Source organism: Molossus molossus, unplaced genomic scaffold, assembly GCF_014108415.1.
Source record: "Molossus molossus isolate mMolMol1 unplaced genomic scaffold, mMolMol1.p scaffold_m16_p_5, whole genome shotgun sequence".
In the NCBI taxonomy this organism is placed as follows: Eukaryota; Metazoa; Chordata; class Mammalia; order Chiroptera; family Molossidae; genus Molossus; species Molossus molossus.
The window spans coordinates 80150480-80167723 of NW_023425388.1; positions in this window are offsets into that span (position 1 = coordinate 80150480).

The window sequence follows — 17244 nt, forward strand, 5'->3', positions numbered from 1 at the left end:
ATTGGCTTTGCCCATCTCTTGAATAATTTAGTGTGAATATGAAGGTCTAGGACCATGACTGATGATTGGCCAGGCCTAAGTCACCTGTCACCCATGAAGCAGTGGTCAGGCAGACATTATGCTTGACAGTACCTCAAAGTCACAGGGATTGAGGCCATTCCCCGATGAGCAGACAAAAACAATAGACATTCACTTCATTTCCTTTACAGTATTTTTGATTAGTTCTTTGGTCCAATATGCTTCCTATCCAGATTATATACAACAAAAGCTTTTGATTATCAGTAGGGAAAAATAGAAATACTCTGCAACATGGAAAACATGATTTTATTGTCACTCTTTCTCCTTTTAGAAGTCTAGATTATTAGCACAGAGGGAAAACAGGTATTATTTGCAGGTGCTAGCTAATGTTTTTTTCTCCTTACTATCCTGTTTTTTTCCTCACTATCCTATGTCTGATTATGTGGGCAATAAGAGAAGGATTGGTTTTGTTTTATGCTAAAAATATGTGAAATAAAGTGACAGAATAAATATTCCGAAATATTTGCAAATATATTTATTTCCCTTGGATGCAAATGCAATACAATGTACATTCAGACAGTCTAACAGAATAAGCAACCTCTTGAAGGTGAGCACCAAGTAACTCTTTTCAACTTTATTGTCCATATATTTTCTATGGCTCATTTTCCATCAGTTTATCACCTTCATCTCTCTGCTATTGTCCTCACTATAAAGAAAGAGATAAGTAGATAAATAGTCAGAAATTCATATTGGCCAATCTTTTTATTCATCTAGGCCTGTTTTCAGTCTTTTAAATATGTTTTTAGTTTTAGCTGTCATTAAGACAAGTGCCTGCTGACAGTTTCAGTTAAAATAAGTCAATGCTTAGGTCTTATTTTTTTTCAAGAAAATTGTCATCCCTCAGGAATGGTGATTTTTAAGCAAGTAGCTGCCCCAACCAATCCTAAATCACACTTTACTTGATGTAACCACAATTAGTTCAGTCTATCTATTCTCTTTGAATATACCTAACTTAATCCCTATTCCAGTCTTCATTCATTACCCCTCTTTTCTCCAAGTATTATCCCAAATCTCTTCCATTTTACCTCTAACTCATTGCCCAAGTGTCTCTTCCTCCAGGTACAGTTGTATGCTGGAGGCTTCCCAGAGCTGCTGTGAACATCTCTTCCAGATGTTGCATTCTGTGATGTCACGCTAGCAGCCTGAATTATTCACACCCTGTGGGAATTGGAAATTGGCAAACACTACAAATCAGGATTGTTTTTGTTTTTGAGAGCTGGTAGTTAAGCATTTGCTAGCACACTTCTGTCCATGGAACTGACGTCAGTCTTCACTTACCACTGTAACAGTTCTTAAGAGCCCACGTTTGGTGTCAGACAAACTAAAGCTCAAGTTCTGGCTCATCTGTTTAACATTTTAGTGCTTATGCAACACTGAGTAAGTTACTTCACCTCTCCAAGTCAGTTTTATTAAGTAAAATACCACATGTGAAGCCCCTGCCACAGGAAAGTACTAAATAACATTAGCTATGTGTCCAGTAGCCTTTGATGCTTCATGTCTATACTATTCAAGGTTTTGATTAGCTATGGTTCTGGCTGTATATTCATGGCATTTGTATGTGTTCTTTCTTTTACCATAAAACCCTCAGTCTTAAAAGGGGTCATCGTAGTATCCTGCTGAGTGTATTTGAGAGACAAGGAATTCACAATAAATGTTACTTTAGGAAATATCTGTAGGATAGACAATTCAGATAGACAAGAATGTATGCCCAATGATGCCTGAAATGAACTTCAAAGAAGATAAAGACAGCAACAACTAGGAAAGAGAACATTAAGTTAGAAGTAAGAATATCTAACTTTCAGTCTCAGAACATAACATATAAAAACTGCAAGAACTCCATGATCAGGTAACTCCTAGTTTGAGTCCCAGTTCTGTCTCTCTTCAGCCTTCACCTAGTTAATGACCTCATCTTTCTCATCTGTTAAATGGACTTGGAGTAGATTTGTACTTACCATCAAAAGTTAGGAAGGTCAAAGGTTTTGACTAATGCTAGGTGTGAGGACAAAAGTCTCTATATAAAAGGTGGCTATTATCATTCTACCACTAGTTGATTGTGTGGTTTAATCTTCTTAAGCTTCATAGACTTTAACAATACCTGTGAAAGTTAGAGGGTTGATCTGGTGCCCTCTTAAGAATCCTCTTTTCTTAAATGAAATTATTTGTGCCTTCAGCCTCTTATTGTAGAAACAGATAGAAGACTTAATGCCAATATTGTTGGTGTCTCACAACTTCTGGCTCAGGCTCTCATAATCCGTACAGAAAGTTTCCAGCCAGTGTTCCTACCATCTGGCTCTGCTCTACATTCTACAGTCTTCTCCTGTTATCTTAAGACAGACAGACAGACAGACAGACAGACAGACAGAAACACAAATTTGATTATATCACTCCCTTTCTTTAAAATCTCCACTGAATTTTAATCTCCACTGGATACCTACAAGATGAAAGCTCAATTTATTAGCAAGATCACTATAGTCCTTGACATTCTTGCTTCGAGTTTTATATTTGCCCACCTTAGTTTCATATCACAGCACTTACTCCTGAACACTATGCTTCAGTAAGACTGAACCCACTGTTTCCTAAACATACCATGGCAGCCTTTCTCAACGTGTGGCATTATATACATGGTTCCCTCAGCCTGAAAGGCACCTACCACCCCCACCCCTTTGTTTTCCTGGGATACTCCTACTCATATTTCAAGACCCACCTCACCTGTCAAGTTGTCTTTTAAGCCTTTCCTGATTCCCCTAGGCAGTGTTAGTCATGCTGTCTCTGTATTTCTATAGCACTAGCACTTACCTCTTTGAATTATATTTATCTGTTTACAAGTCTGACTCCTCCACTGAAACAGTGACTCCTTAGTAGTGATATGCCACAAGTCTGGAGTCAGACTGTCTGGTTTACAAGCTACCCCACCCCCTCACACACATACTAGATGTATGAGCTTGAGGAAGCTACTCAACTTCTTTAATTTCCAGTTTTCTCACCTATAAAATAGAATACTCCATTATAAGTGTCCTTGTAATAACTAAAAGAGAAAATGCACGTAAAGATCCCACTCCTATGCCAGACAAATGTAAGGTCTCAATGAATATTATAAAAGATGATGTTGATGAGATCAGAGCAAAAGGAGGAAAAAAAGCAATAAAAAAGAAAACTCATTTATCCTTTCAGTCCCAGCTTCTGGCACCTACTAGGTGCTCAATGCATGTTTGCTGGATGAATAGTTGCACTACTATACAAGACAGCTAAGAGAAGAGATACCAGCTCTTTCCCATAACTGAGTGATTTTTAAAAAAATTTATTTATTTATTTTTGTTACACATGTTTCTCCTTTTCCCCCCATTGACACCCTCCTCTCGTTCCCCCCACCCACCCCAGGCATTGTTGTCTATGTCCATTAGTTATGCTTATATGCACACCTTCTTTGGTTTATTAACTTTTGAGATGCTAGAAACCGAGGTGCTGATGGACAGAAGGAATAAAGGAGGTAAATAGGGGGGCCAGGAGCGAGAAGAGAACTTGTTTGGGGGATGCAGAATATAGGTCAAATTACCCTACTTCACAATTTTGTCTAGCATTTCAGTTATCTCTAATATCAGGAACTGAAACAGGCTTAAAAAAGAAAAGAGTGCAGAGGTGCAGATTCCCAGTCTAGAGAGAGCAGCCCCACCAGCAGGCATCACTTGGGTTTAAGGGAAGGCAGAGCAAATTTCTTTGATGTGCTTTGAAAGCCTGAGGGCAAACAGCAACCCAGCCAGAGGCTGGACTGCCGGGGCTTGAAATGAAAATGGGAGTTGCTGCGGGGAGGGCGGGCCGGCGGGCCACGCTCACTTAGTAGCGGAACCCCTGGGCTCGAAAGGACTGAAACACTGAGGCATGTAAGGAGATAGCAACCAGATACACAGGACAGAAAGACTGACTTCTTTCAATTAGTCCAAAAAACAGCCTGGAAATAGACTAGGGGTGCGGTGGGATGGCAGAAGGAAAAATAAACTGGGGAAGGAGAACCGAAAAGGTGGATAGAAAATCAGTGCTGCTAAATTTATGTCAAAAGAGAAGAAAAATGCTCCCTGTTTTCTCTAAATAATGGATGCTCCACAGACCAAGAGTCGCGGCTGATTCGCTTTTGCGTTTGGGAAAAACAACGTAAAAACAGAATGAAATAAGGTAAAGAGAGGTGCTTGAGTCTTCTCTCTTCTTCCCTTCGTCCAGCGGAGTGCTCCCTTCAGCCCCAGGGTCCGCCAGGGATGTATTTTTTCTGCTTTGCTGTCACATCTCCCGCCCTTCGGGGAGCAGCTTGCCCTGCGATCCGCGCTCCAGACCGCGTTAGGTTGGTGTGGGGACCGCGCAGGCCGGGAAGCCCAGCCAGCGCCGCCTCTGTGTGCGCTCCTCTCCCGGCGGCCCTCCTCCGCCCCCCGTTGTCACTTGCTCCCTTCTGGAGTCTTCGACCTGGCGGCAGGGAGGAGGGTCCTTTGATGCTCGCGGAGAGTGGGCAGAGCTCCAAAGGACACCCCCACCCTTCTTCTTTCAGAGAGGAGCGTGGGCATGGCCGAGGACCGTTCTGTACATCCGGAGGGACAGAGCCACGCGCGCGGTCCTTGGCTGCCGCAGCGGGATGCGGGGCTGGGACACGGAAAGCGCGGCTGGCGGCACCCCAGCAGCAGCCGAGCTTACACCCCGCCACCCGGCGAGGTTGGGGACCGTGTGGCTCCTGCCTCGCTCAGAAGAGGTCATAGCCAAGGTGTGGTCCTTTAAAATTGTCCTCCAGGTGATTGTGTTCTACCAGGTAAGGACGGCAGCCTGCCCCCTTGGTTAGAAGTCATTGATTCCTCATTTCAGGGAAGTGGAATGACTGACACACATAGACAAATGTCACAAATATGTTTAACAAAATAAGGAAATAAGTGTTCATGTACTGTCATTGTCACTAGCAAAAAACCCAAGGCTGTTTTATTTCCTTTTATCCATCCCTCCCCTCCTCCCTCCCTCCCTCCCTGCCTCCTTCCCTCCCTCCCTCTCTCTGTCCCTCTGTCTCTCCTCTCTCTCTCTCTTTCTTCTTTCTTTCTTTCTTTCTTTCTTTCTTTCTTTCTTCTTTCTTTCTTTCTTTCTTTCTTCTTTCTTTCTTTCTTCTTCTTCTTTCTTTCTTTCTTTCTTTCTTTCTTTCTTTCTTCTTCTCTTCCTTCCTTCCTTCCTTCTTCCTTCCTTCCTTCCTTCCTCTTCTTTCTTTCTTTCTTTCTTTCTTTCTTTCTTTCTTTCTTTCTTTCTTTCTTTCTTTCTTTCTTTCTTTCTTTCTCTTTTTGCCTGGGAATGTTCCTAAGTAGCCCCACTTATCCATTAATTTTTCATTATAAAATGGCACTACATTCCAGATAATATTGTCTTGGTATGATGGTTGCACTTAAATCAACACTTGAACCTACCGGGAATCAATACAACTATTATTATTGGAAAAAATTCCTCAGGAATCAAGAATGTGTAACTTCTGGAAGGCTACCACTTGAATTGCTGGTCTGGAAACCAGAAATAGGATTGTGAAATACCTGACAATACAGCTGAGTTGGATGCACAAAGTGAAAGGCATGTTTTAGGGGTTCTGGGGGATTGTTTTATATTTAGGTGAGAAGGCTGATCTTGGTGTAATTGACACATAAAAAGTTATTGAATTAATGTAGAAAACAAAACCTATAAGAAATCCTTGGGCAATATCTGAAAGGGAGCATTTAATTCTCTGTCACTCTAGAAAAGAGAACAGATCAGCTTTCAAAATGTATCTCCATTGTACAGTCAGCCAATAAAGTGTAATCCCTACTCAAGCAGTTAGAGAGCGTGGGGTTGCAGTTGGGATTTTTAGCTTGGTTAAAACAAATAAAATATTGTAGAAGAAATGAGATCAAACTTGTTGAAACTTGGATTTGCAGAAATATAAGGTAGCTTGGAGAAGATGGATTCAGGTGGAAAATGACCATTTTTACTATGTGCAGGAAGGCATTAGAGTGTCAGAAGAAATGCTGGAAAGGAGATTTATTACCATAAGCACAGTTGACAAGTTCCGTTTTGTTGAATATTTTGATGGAGGAAGGAAGCCAGCATTTCAGGAGGTGATTACAAAAGCTCTGCAAAGTGTTCAGTAATCCAAGGAGACCAGAATGGGAAAGGAATGTTTTACTCTCCTGCTGAGAGGCTGTCTATTCCATCAGAGATTTGCTTATTCATTGTCAGAATATTTGTACTAGGTGGATTATATGAGATACGAGATGGAATGGAGTGTGTGTGTGTGCGCGCGCGCACGCGTGTGTTTTGTAGGGATTTTAATATAAATCAATTTTGTGTTAAAGTGAAGTTAAATGTATATACTGTTTTACATTTTGAAGGCCGCGTTCATTTGATACATGCACACGCCTTATGTTGCCTGGAGGCTGATGTTAGGATTCCCATTTTAAAGATAAGGAAATGAGCCTGGCTGGTGTGGCTCAGTGGATTGAACATTGTCTCATGGACTGAGAGATTCCAGTTTGAATCTCGGTCAGGGCATGTGCCCATCACATTGATGTTTCTCTCTCCCTCTAAAAAAACAATTAAAACTTATTAGAAACAGAAAAGAAAATGAGGATAAAATGAGGGAAGTGGTGTTCCCATTGTCTTTTCCCTTTGCCACAAAACCTTTCACAGTATTTGTGATTCATAAGCATAAACTTTAAACCCACTTGGTAACTCAACACATCCTCTTTTCTTGACCTTTCCTCCTTTTTGATTTGAATATTTAGTTGCTCACTGTCTATTCTTCTTTCTTGTCCCCCCCCCCCAGCCCTTCTATTTAATGTACTTTATATTTTACACATTCAGAGAATACACTCAGTGAAGACGGAATTATTTTTAAGAAGTGGGGGTTGGTGGGGGTGGGGACCTTTTTTAGGCTGTATCCCTAGTGCCAACAAAAGTGTGTAGTAAATAGCAGGCACTCAATAAATATTTGTTAATGGAATGAATGTATACATGAATGAATGAATGCTTTAGAGTCCATTTGGATCTAATTAGTATCTATCAGCCACTGCTTTTTGTAAGGGAGGGGTTCTAATTAATTACTTACAAGAAAAATAATAAAAGTAAGCTCCCTTTAGGTCCCTGGGCACTTGACGTGGAGGTAATATTTCTTCCTTGTTTTCATTAGATTTTTTTTATGGCTCTCAGCAAAATGTGGTGTTGGGATCCTCATTTCAGATGATCAAATGATGTGTCTGCTAAAGGCATGGAACATTTTAGTGTCTTCTCTTGGCTGCTTCCCACTCACCTTTCACCTTTCTCTCTGCACAACCCTCAGGAAATGCCCCTTGCAGACACCCAGCCAGGAATGTATTTTTCCTGGACCAGTGCCTTTTACTTAGAATCTGTCCAGACTTTTCCCTCCCTCATTAAATTTTACCTACCACTTTTTCCATTCCCTCTGGTGTCTGCTTTCCATACTGTTCTTATGCTTCCTAGGTAATATATTTTTATTTTGTGAGAATCGAATTATATCAGAATTGGAAGGCCACCTTAGTACCGCTTCTCTACCATTGGAACAAATCTTTCCACAGCATTGACGAGTGAGAGGCAGTGTGGCTGAGAACTCTGTGTGTAGACATGAGACCAATGAGCTTTCTGCCTTTTACACAGTATATGGCTCTGGGAAAATTATGTAACCTTTCTAAGCTTCAAGACCTTCATTTAAAAATGATGTCAAAATAGATCTCATCTTCTGGAACCACTGTATTAAATGGAAAATGTCAGAGAGAATACATGGAATAATTCCTTGCCAGTTGTAGCTACCAATAAATATTAGCCATTCCTAGTAATATCCTTGATAAATGGTGTTCCAGATTCCATTTCAATGCCCTCAGTGTTGGGGAAGGAGATTACTACTTTCTTGAGTTAATCAGATGTTTCTGAACACACATTCTCCACCTGCTGTAAAGGTCCTTTATAATTAGCCTAAACCTGCTTCCTTATAGCTTCCATTCACTAGTCCCCAGTGTTTTCTTGGAAAAACAAAGGCTACATATGTGCTGTTATGAACTGAACATATGTGTTCCCTCCCCTCAAAACTCATAGTTGAAGCTCTAGTCCTCAATGTGATGGTATCTGGAGATGGGACTTTGGGAAGGGGATTTTATTTAGATGAGGCTTGAGAGGTGCTCTCATGATGTGATCAGTGCCTCAAAAGGAGGAGGCACTAGATGACGGAGAGCTGTCTGTTGTTTAAGCCACCCAGTCTATGTTATGGGTAATAGTAGCCTGAGCTAACCAAGACATGTGCCCTGTCTTTTAGAAGAAAACATTTAAAATTTCTGAACACAATTATTATAGCTTATCTATATTTTCTCCATGTAAATTAAGATTTCCCAATTCCTTCAGTGGTTGCTTATCTGTAGTAGTTTCTCACCCCGTCACCAACTAGCTGTTCTCTTCATGGTGACACCTAGTTTACTTTTTTGCCTCTTGAGAGCAGCACTAGAAAAAGATGCAATAGTCTAACTGTTGTTTAACTAGTTTAAATCACAGTGGAAATATGATCTCCCATGACTTGGACATTTTATTCTTTTTTTAAATTTTTTATTGATATTAGAGAAAGGAAGGGAGGGAGGAAGAGAGAGGGAGGGAGAGAGAGAAACATCTATGTGAGAGAGAAATGTCCATCTAATCCATTGATCAGCCATTGATCAGCTGCCTCCAGCACATGCCCCTACCAGGTATCAACCTGCGACCTGGGTATGCACCCTGACTGGAAACTGAACCCACCACCTTTTGGTGTAAAGGAGGATGCTCCAACCACCTGAGCCACACCAGCCAGTGCTGGCCATTCTATTCTTTTTTTTTTTTTTTTTAATCCTCACCCGAGGACATTTTTCCATTTTTTTGTTCAGGTAGAGTGGGAGGGAGAGAGAGGAACAGAGAGAGAGAGAGAGAAACATCGACGTGAAAGGGACACATCGAGTGGCTGCCACCAGCACGACCGACCAGGGCCGCGGACAAACTGCAACCGAAGTACGTGCCCTTAGCGGGAACCGAACCCAGGTCTCTCCGGACCGCAGGCCGACACTCTAACCGCTGAGCCAAACTGGCCAGGGCGGACATTCTATTCTTGATGGAAGCTGTATCTCATTAGATTTCTTGGCAACCATGTCACACAGTTGGAGGCATGTGTAGCTTGTCAACCACATGTGAGAAACAGAATAAGACCTCCAGGTCTTTTTTCACACGAAAAACTGATAAACCAGAATAAGTTTGTTTTTTTACGTGAGTAACTAAGAGTGTGACTAACAGCAGGGTTTAACATTTATTCTTATTAAGTCACACCTAAAGGAACTCTTGGAGACAATGCTTTCAACCTGTTTTTCTCAACTTTTTTTTCCTTCTCAATATATGTTATTGATGGTATTCGCCTGAAATACACAAGCCCAAAGGCATACCCATGACTGTATTTGAAATTTCTGTCTGCCAGTTTTAACTCCACACTTTACTCTCCTGTACAAAAAAGCATATCAGAACTTGAGTGAGTAAAACAAACAACTAAATGTGAAAAACAATAGCCTAAAGCTTTTTGAAGGTCACACAGGTTAATATCTTCATGACATTAGAGAAGAAAGAAATTTCGTACAATATGCAAAAAGAAAGAAAGAAGCACAAATAATAAAGGAAGAAGCTAAGACATTTGACTTTATTAAAATAAAAAATATCACCAGTTCCCATAAACAAAATGAGATGTGTAACACATATATTTGACAAAGGACTAGTATATTCCCAAATTATAAAGAATTCTTAAAATTTATTAAGAAAAAAAAAACACAATCAATAGAGAAATTGGCAAAAGACTTAAATGTGTACTTCATAGAAGAAGAAATCTGAATGAAAAAATCATCTAAAAAACATTAGCAATAGTAATCAGGGAAATGTACCTTAAAATTCAATGAGTTAGCATTTAAAACCCAATAGAGTTGTAGAAGTTAAAATGACTGACAATACCAAATGTGAGGGAGGAGTTACAGCAATGGGAGCTCTCATACTCTGTTGGTGGGAGTGCCAGTAGATACATCCAGTTTGGAAAACATTTAGGCACAACCTAGTCAAACATGTGCATCTGCTATACATTACACAGTATAGAGGCCAAGATGCTGTGAAATAAAATCCCTCTCATATAACAGACCTAATTAAATGGTCCAGTTTTGGGGATCACCCTCTCTCATAGTCATTTGAGGATTCTTTTATATCATTAGTTGGCACTTTTTTACATCATTGTCTATGTTTGCATAATCTATAAGATGCATTGCAGATTCATTAATTTCCCATAGAGTGGAAAAGAAAACAGGAGCATAGAGGAGTACACATATAATTTTTTAAGTCTAGAGCAGGAAGTGTCTTATTCTTTTTTCTTAAACTCCATTAGGAAGAACTTGGTCACATGGCCACATGGCCACAAATGGCTATGAGAAGGCTGGGAAAGGTTTATCTAGTTCTCTGTGTGTTATGGAGTAGGAAGAGAATGAATAGTAATGAGCAATCTCTATCATTTCCTATGACACAGCAATTCTACTTCAATGCCCTAGACTTGTTTCTAACTATTCTCCAGGAGACATTGTACAAAAGTATTCATAGTGGCATTGTTTTAGTAAAAAAATAATAATAATAATTCTCGAAATAATTCAATTACACATTAACAATAGACAGAATAAATTAACTGAGCTATACAATGGAATACTATATATTTATGAAAATAAACAAAAAAAGTCACAGAATATACACAGTATGATTTCATTTGTAAACTGTTTATAAAAAAGGGACAAGGTGGTATTTAGGGATACCTAATGGGTGATAAACATAAGAAAAAGAAGAGACTCGCCCAACCCGTGTGGGTCAGTGGTTGAGCATCAACTCATGCACCATGATGTTGTTAGTTTGATTCCCTGTTGAGGCATGTGCCCGGGTTGTGGGCCCGAGCCCCAGGGGTGTGTGTGTAGGGGGCAGCTGATTGATGTTCTTTCTCATTGATGTTTCTCTCTCTCTCTCCTTCTCCTTTCCTCTCTCTCTAAAATCAATAAAGAATAAAAAATTAAAAAAATACAAGAGAATGGAATCTCAAAAGATAGGGTAATGTGTAGGGTAATGTGTGCAGAAGGAAGTACATGAGATAGGGAAAAATAATCATACTGGTATTGCTCTATTTCTTCATACGTGTTTCTTCTTTTCTGCGTGTATATGTTGGACAACAAAATCTTTCCTGAAAAAGCAAATTTAAAAATTCTGTATTTTAAATATATAGTAAATATTTATTTGTGACATGTAGTTTGCAACATATATGTGAAGACAACATAATCATTTTTTTCACCCAGAAGCTGGCTTTGTAGGGGGAATTTTAGCCATTCTGGGACCACACTTCAGGGAGGATACTTTGGGGATGGAGGATACTTCCATCACATAATTCTGGTTTCATCTTTCTTTGTTCTGCCTTCTGATTGGGTCAACTCATTCTGTGCCCACCCGTATGCAAATTATACAGCAGAGCACACACTCCATGAGCACATAACCACAATTTTGATTTCATGAAGTAGCAAGTCTATGTCAGTGTTCTCACCAATTCCTTCAATGTAGCACAGTGATAAAGACCTTGTTCTGGAATCAGGATGCCTATGTTCAAATCCTGGTTCTGCCCTGTAACCACAGACAATCTCTTGACATCACTAAGTCTCGATTCCTTCATCTATAAAACTGGAATTTTAATAACATCTACTTAATAGAATTACTGTGGGGTTAAATAACAAATGTGTAATAATTTCACACATGCCTGTTACATAGTCGATGCTTAGAAATGTTAAGTTAAAATGCAACGATAGAAACATTTTTTCTCAGTTAGCAATCAGTGAATACCAAGAGATACTGTAATGTAACATAGTGCCTGGCCAAATATAGAGTCTTTTAAAATTTGTTACATATGTGCACAAACTAGTTCTAACATGTGATAGCCCTGGCTTGTAATGGGCACTCAATAAATCTTAGCTTCCTTTTATTTTAAGATATTTGGAAGCTTTGTCCTGTTTCTTTCAATATGTTATTATCCATGAATCTACTAATTAGAATCACAAGTTGTAATTAAGAGGTAGAACATCATACAAGAGAAAGTCACTCTGTCTAGAGTGTTGTAAAGTTTTGTTCTGAAATGTGTGCTTATGTCTGCAGGTCAGAATCCCAAGGGGTCAATGATGTAAAAGAAAATAATGTAAAATAAAATGGGATAACTATGTGTAAGCTTCTAGTACTGTAATTGCATATAATAGGGACTTAGTGCACTTGAATTTTCTTTTCCTCACTTGGAGTTGCTTTAGATGCTATATTAAACAGTAAAACACATCCTTAATATATCTTTGTCTTTGTAATTTGAGTCTGAATTTTGGAAGTAGATAAAAGCCACTCAGCGCCAAGTGTGGTGAATAATAAATGTGAACAAGTTGTATAATACCATTTTTGGTAAAAACAGTTGTGATGAAATTAATGAAACCTTACTTGTACAGGCTTGTGAGCTGGCTCTGAAGGCACTTCCAAAAAGGAGTTTCATACACTTTTAGGTAATGGCAATATCTATGGAATAATTCTAAATGTTCTTTTTCATCTTGTCAAGCCATGATGACTTCATCCATATATAGTAAAGTCATGTCAGTTATTAAAATAGTCAAATAATTCTGTACCCATTCCAAATAGTTCCTGATCCACATTCTGCTAAATATGGTTCCCCCAGCTTTCCAGCTGGCCTGCCCCTGCACCAGGTTAACTCATGGAATAGCCAGGGGTCTGAAACCCTGCTTAGTACTCCAGCCAATGCCAATTCTGACTGGGTGATGCCAGTGCCATTCAGTTTGCTAATTGTGTTGAATGCCACTACTGTCAGACCAGCAATTTCATAGCTCTGGCAATGTTCATTTGGATGTTAAGCTGGGATAGTTTGATTAACATCAACAACTTTCTAAAATGGCTAGAACAGAAAATTAATAGTTCTTCTTTGTAATAACTTATCATCCTCAAAATTATTTCCTTAATATGATACATGCACCAGATTAAGATTTCAGATATATGTACCCTGAGTAAATAAATGCTTTCTTCTTATTATTATTTTTTTAAATCCTCACCCAAGGATACTTTTCCATTTTTCTTCAGATAGAGTGGGAGAGAGAGAAACATAGACGTGAGAGACACACAACAATTGGTTGCTTCCCACACGACCCTGACCAGGGCCAGGACCAAACAGCAACCAAGGTACATGCCCTTGACACGAATCAAATCTGTGACTCTTTGGTCTGAGGGCCGACACTCTAACTGCTGAGCCAAACCAGCCAGGGCAATAAATGCTTTCCTGGTGTTTGCAGTACAGACATGAAAAGATCCTAAGTACTTCTAGGGTTAATTCCAACACTTATAGATGTTAAAGCATAATTAATTCTACCAATGATAATTCCAGGGAGATCCTAGACATGACAGAAATAAGCAGAATACATTCCTAAGTGCTTATAAGGCAAATAGTACAGATCAATCTACTCTAAGCACCTGGTGGAAAAAAAAATCTTTGAAAATCCATTTAGGTATTTATGGTCTGTTTACTTTCACAATTTTCAGTTGTTCCCCGTGGCACAAACCTCATTGATATTTTTATTGGTCACAAAATGGTTACTGTTTCATTTTTGTCATAAATAACTTCATCTTGTTGGCAATTTTCCATTAGGGTTTCATTTTTCATTAATTGTGATTGCCAGCTATTGACATTATGTGATCATACATTCAGGGTGCAGCAGCAGTTTACCTACATGAATCCCAAAGAAGCTTATTATGAAACAAACACGTAAATAAAATGTTATACAAATTTTATAACTTTTTAATACATTTTTTTGTATACATGTAAAAGTAATTTTGCTTTCCTTTTCCTTTTCTTTGCATTTTGCAAGAAAGGAACTAAAACAAAAAAGCAAAGGGAAATAGAACCAAAGAACCTTAAGACTGCCATGGTCTCCAGCACTGAACATAGTGCCTGGACATAAAGGCATTCAATCAGCGATTAGTGAATGGAGAACTATCTAGGCTTAGAAATCGTGTACCTGAAGGACTTTCATCAGTTACAATTTTGGGGCTTTTGGCTGCAGGCCCTATGAAATGAAGAGTGAAATTTGGAGCAGTCAAGGCCTCTGATTCTCTTCCATTTAATTTTTAACTTGAGAGCACTGCATGGCAGATGCCATTGAGAAGGCTTCTAGGCTCTGTTCTCAAAGCATTCTTATTTGAGAAAAAGAGCCACTTTATAAGCTATGGAGTGAATCAGTGTGATAGAAATGCCAAGTCCAGACTGATACATTTTCCTACAATACTGTGTTTGAAATAGCTAGAGGAGGCTAATGAAACAAAAGGAAGGCAATGGGAACAGAAAGATGATTCTATATTTGTTGCCCAAAGGGCTGATACATTGGATTCTTTGTTATAAAGTGATAGAGCCTGGGAAGTAATGTGGTTCTCAACACATCAGCGTGTTGAAGTGCTATGCAGTAAAACCATTTTATAATCTCTTCTCTGAGGATACACATTTAGGGCTTATATTAATAATTGGGTATGATTTCATTACTTGAAAAAAAATCAAGCCAGAATAATGTATAGTAAATTACCATAACACTTGATAAAACTAAATGTTTGTTATCTGCTTTTGTAGGTCAATAATTGGAGAGTGGCTCAGCTCAGCAAATCTGGCTCAGGGTCTCTCATGAGGCTAAGTGAAAATGTTGGCTGGGACTACCATCATGTGAAGGTTTGACTGAGTTTGGAGGATCCACTTCAATACACCTCACTCACATGGCTAGCAAGTTGGTGCTTGCTGTTGGCAGGAGGCTTCTTCTCCTCCCTGTGCCAGTCTCTCCTCAGTGCTGCTTGAGTGTTCTCATAACATGGCTGGTGGCTCTCCTCACATGAGCCAGCTGAGAGGTTACAGTATGATAGCAGCAATGTCTTTGTAACTTAGACTTGGAAGGCACATACTGTTACATCTTCAATATTCTGTTGCCAGACAGATCAGCCTGAATCTGTGGGAGGGAACTATGTAGAGTATAACACTGAAAGAAATCATAATTTTGGGATCTTCTTGGTAGCTGCCACAAATGCTTAATACTCAAAGATGAGTATTGTGTACTAGGGAGCTGGAAAATGGTTGCACTCTGTCTTTGGTATTCCATCTTTCTAAAAGCTTTTTATTAATTTTGTATCTACTAAGATTACCTCATTTACTTCTCACCATAAAACTGGAAGTGAGACATATTTTTGGTCTAATTTTTCTGGTGAGAAAATAAAGGCCTACAGTGATCAAAGTTATATAACCAGAAAGTGATTGAGTTAGGATTTCAATTCACTGCCACTCATTGGTTCCATTTAATATAATGCAATAAACAAATAGATGAAATATTGCTGACATTTTACTAATAAATATAGGTAGATGATGAGGTAGAGTCAGGGATTTATGATCATGTATGAGATATTATTCAGGACAGATCATGCCTAAATTTGTATCAGAGCAAGATAAACTTTCACTTACTATGCTAGAGCAGTGTCCAAGGTCCAAGCAGTAGTTTTGCATTTTGAAAACACAAATTTGCCTGATTTCTAGGCTCTTAGATATCAAGGTACTCACTTAGTTATTTAAGTTTAGGAAAAATTAATTTATAAATAAAAATTCTAGGTGATTTACTTATGATATAAAATTTAATTGCCAGAACAATATGGTGTTTACTTTGATCTGACTAGCTCACTCCTCCTGTGTGGGTATTATTTAGTTAATGGTATCAGTAGGGATGATGCAGGTTATGCTGCTGTAACAACCTCATGATTTCAGTGTTCTGAAACAACAAAGATTTATTTATTTATTTTTAAAACATTTTGTATTTATCTTCAGATAGAGAGAGAGGGAGAGAAAAAGGAGAGAGAGAAACATCGATGTGGGAGGACATCAACTGTTTGCCACCCACACAACCCCAACTGGGCCTGGGACAAACTGCAACTAGGTACGTGCCCTTAGTGCGGACCAAACCTGGGTCTCTCTGGTCCGTGTGCCGACAATCTAATCACTGAGCAAACCGGCCAGGGCAAAGATTTATTTCTTGTTCATACTTGTCCAACCCATGTCAGCAGGGTGATCTCAGTATAGAGCATCAGGAAACTAGGCTGATGCAGGCTCTAAGTCATGTACTTCCAGGCAGATCTCGGATTTGTGGGGTCTGAGCCTTATACAATTTTGGATTCTTTTTAAAAGAAATATAATACAAAATTACAAATATAGAGACTTGAAATAGACCTACGTAAATGAGGGGTCCCAAATATCAAGTTTTTTTTAGCTTCATAATAAATCAGTCTTGTGCTTTAATGATTTCTAGATCTGGGAAAAGGATATAGTGAATCACACATGAACTGTTCAGGCTTTAAGCTGGAAGTGACACAGACCAACTTCAAAGTGAGTTAAGAAACATAATTCTACCATGTGTCCCCAAGGAAGAGAGCTGGGAACATTTAGTAAACAGCAGTAATAATTATGGCAGTAATCAGGGAGCAGAGGTAGGAGAGATACATGATTTGAATGCATATTCACAGCACCTTTTAAACTTGCTACATCCACTTTGGCAACATTTCTTCACCTACCTCTCAGAGTGGAATCACAAGTCAGCTTTCTTGGGTCTTACATCCAAGGATAACACAAAGATGGGCACAGGCAATGTGTGTTTCATAAATTTCTATTTTCTTTAAAAAAGTAATCACCTACATTTTAGAGTGATACATTCTTTCTTAAATGATACTATCTTTTATCAAGTTATATGATATACATATAATATATAGATATAATACAATCAAACCTTGGTTATCAAACTGCTCCCAAACAATTAGGTTCTTGACCAAGTTGCTCATGAAAAATGACTTCGTTTTCTAACAAAACTTCAGTTTTTGACCTGACAACCCTTACATGCTGATACAGCTGATGACCAAAAGTGTCTCTCAGGCCACAAACAAAGGAGAGAATGCGAGTCAGTTTGCCCATGCTGTAAATATTTCTTTCTTTATTTTTTTGCTTTTGCTGCTGGTGAAATGGACCTTAGCACAATTTTAAAACATACAGAGGCCATAAAG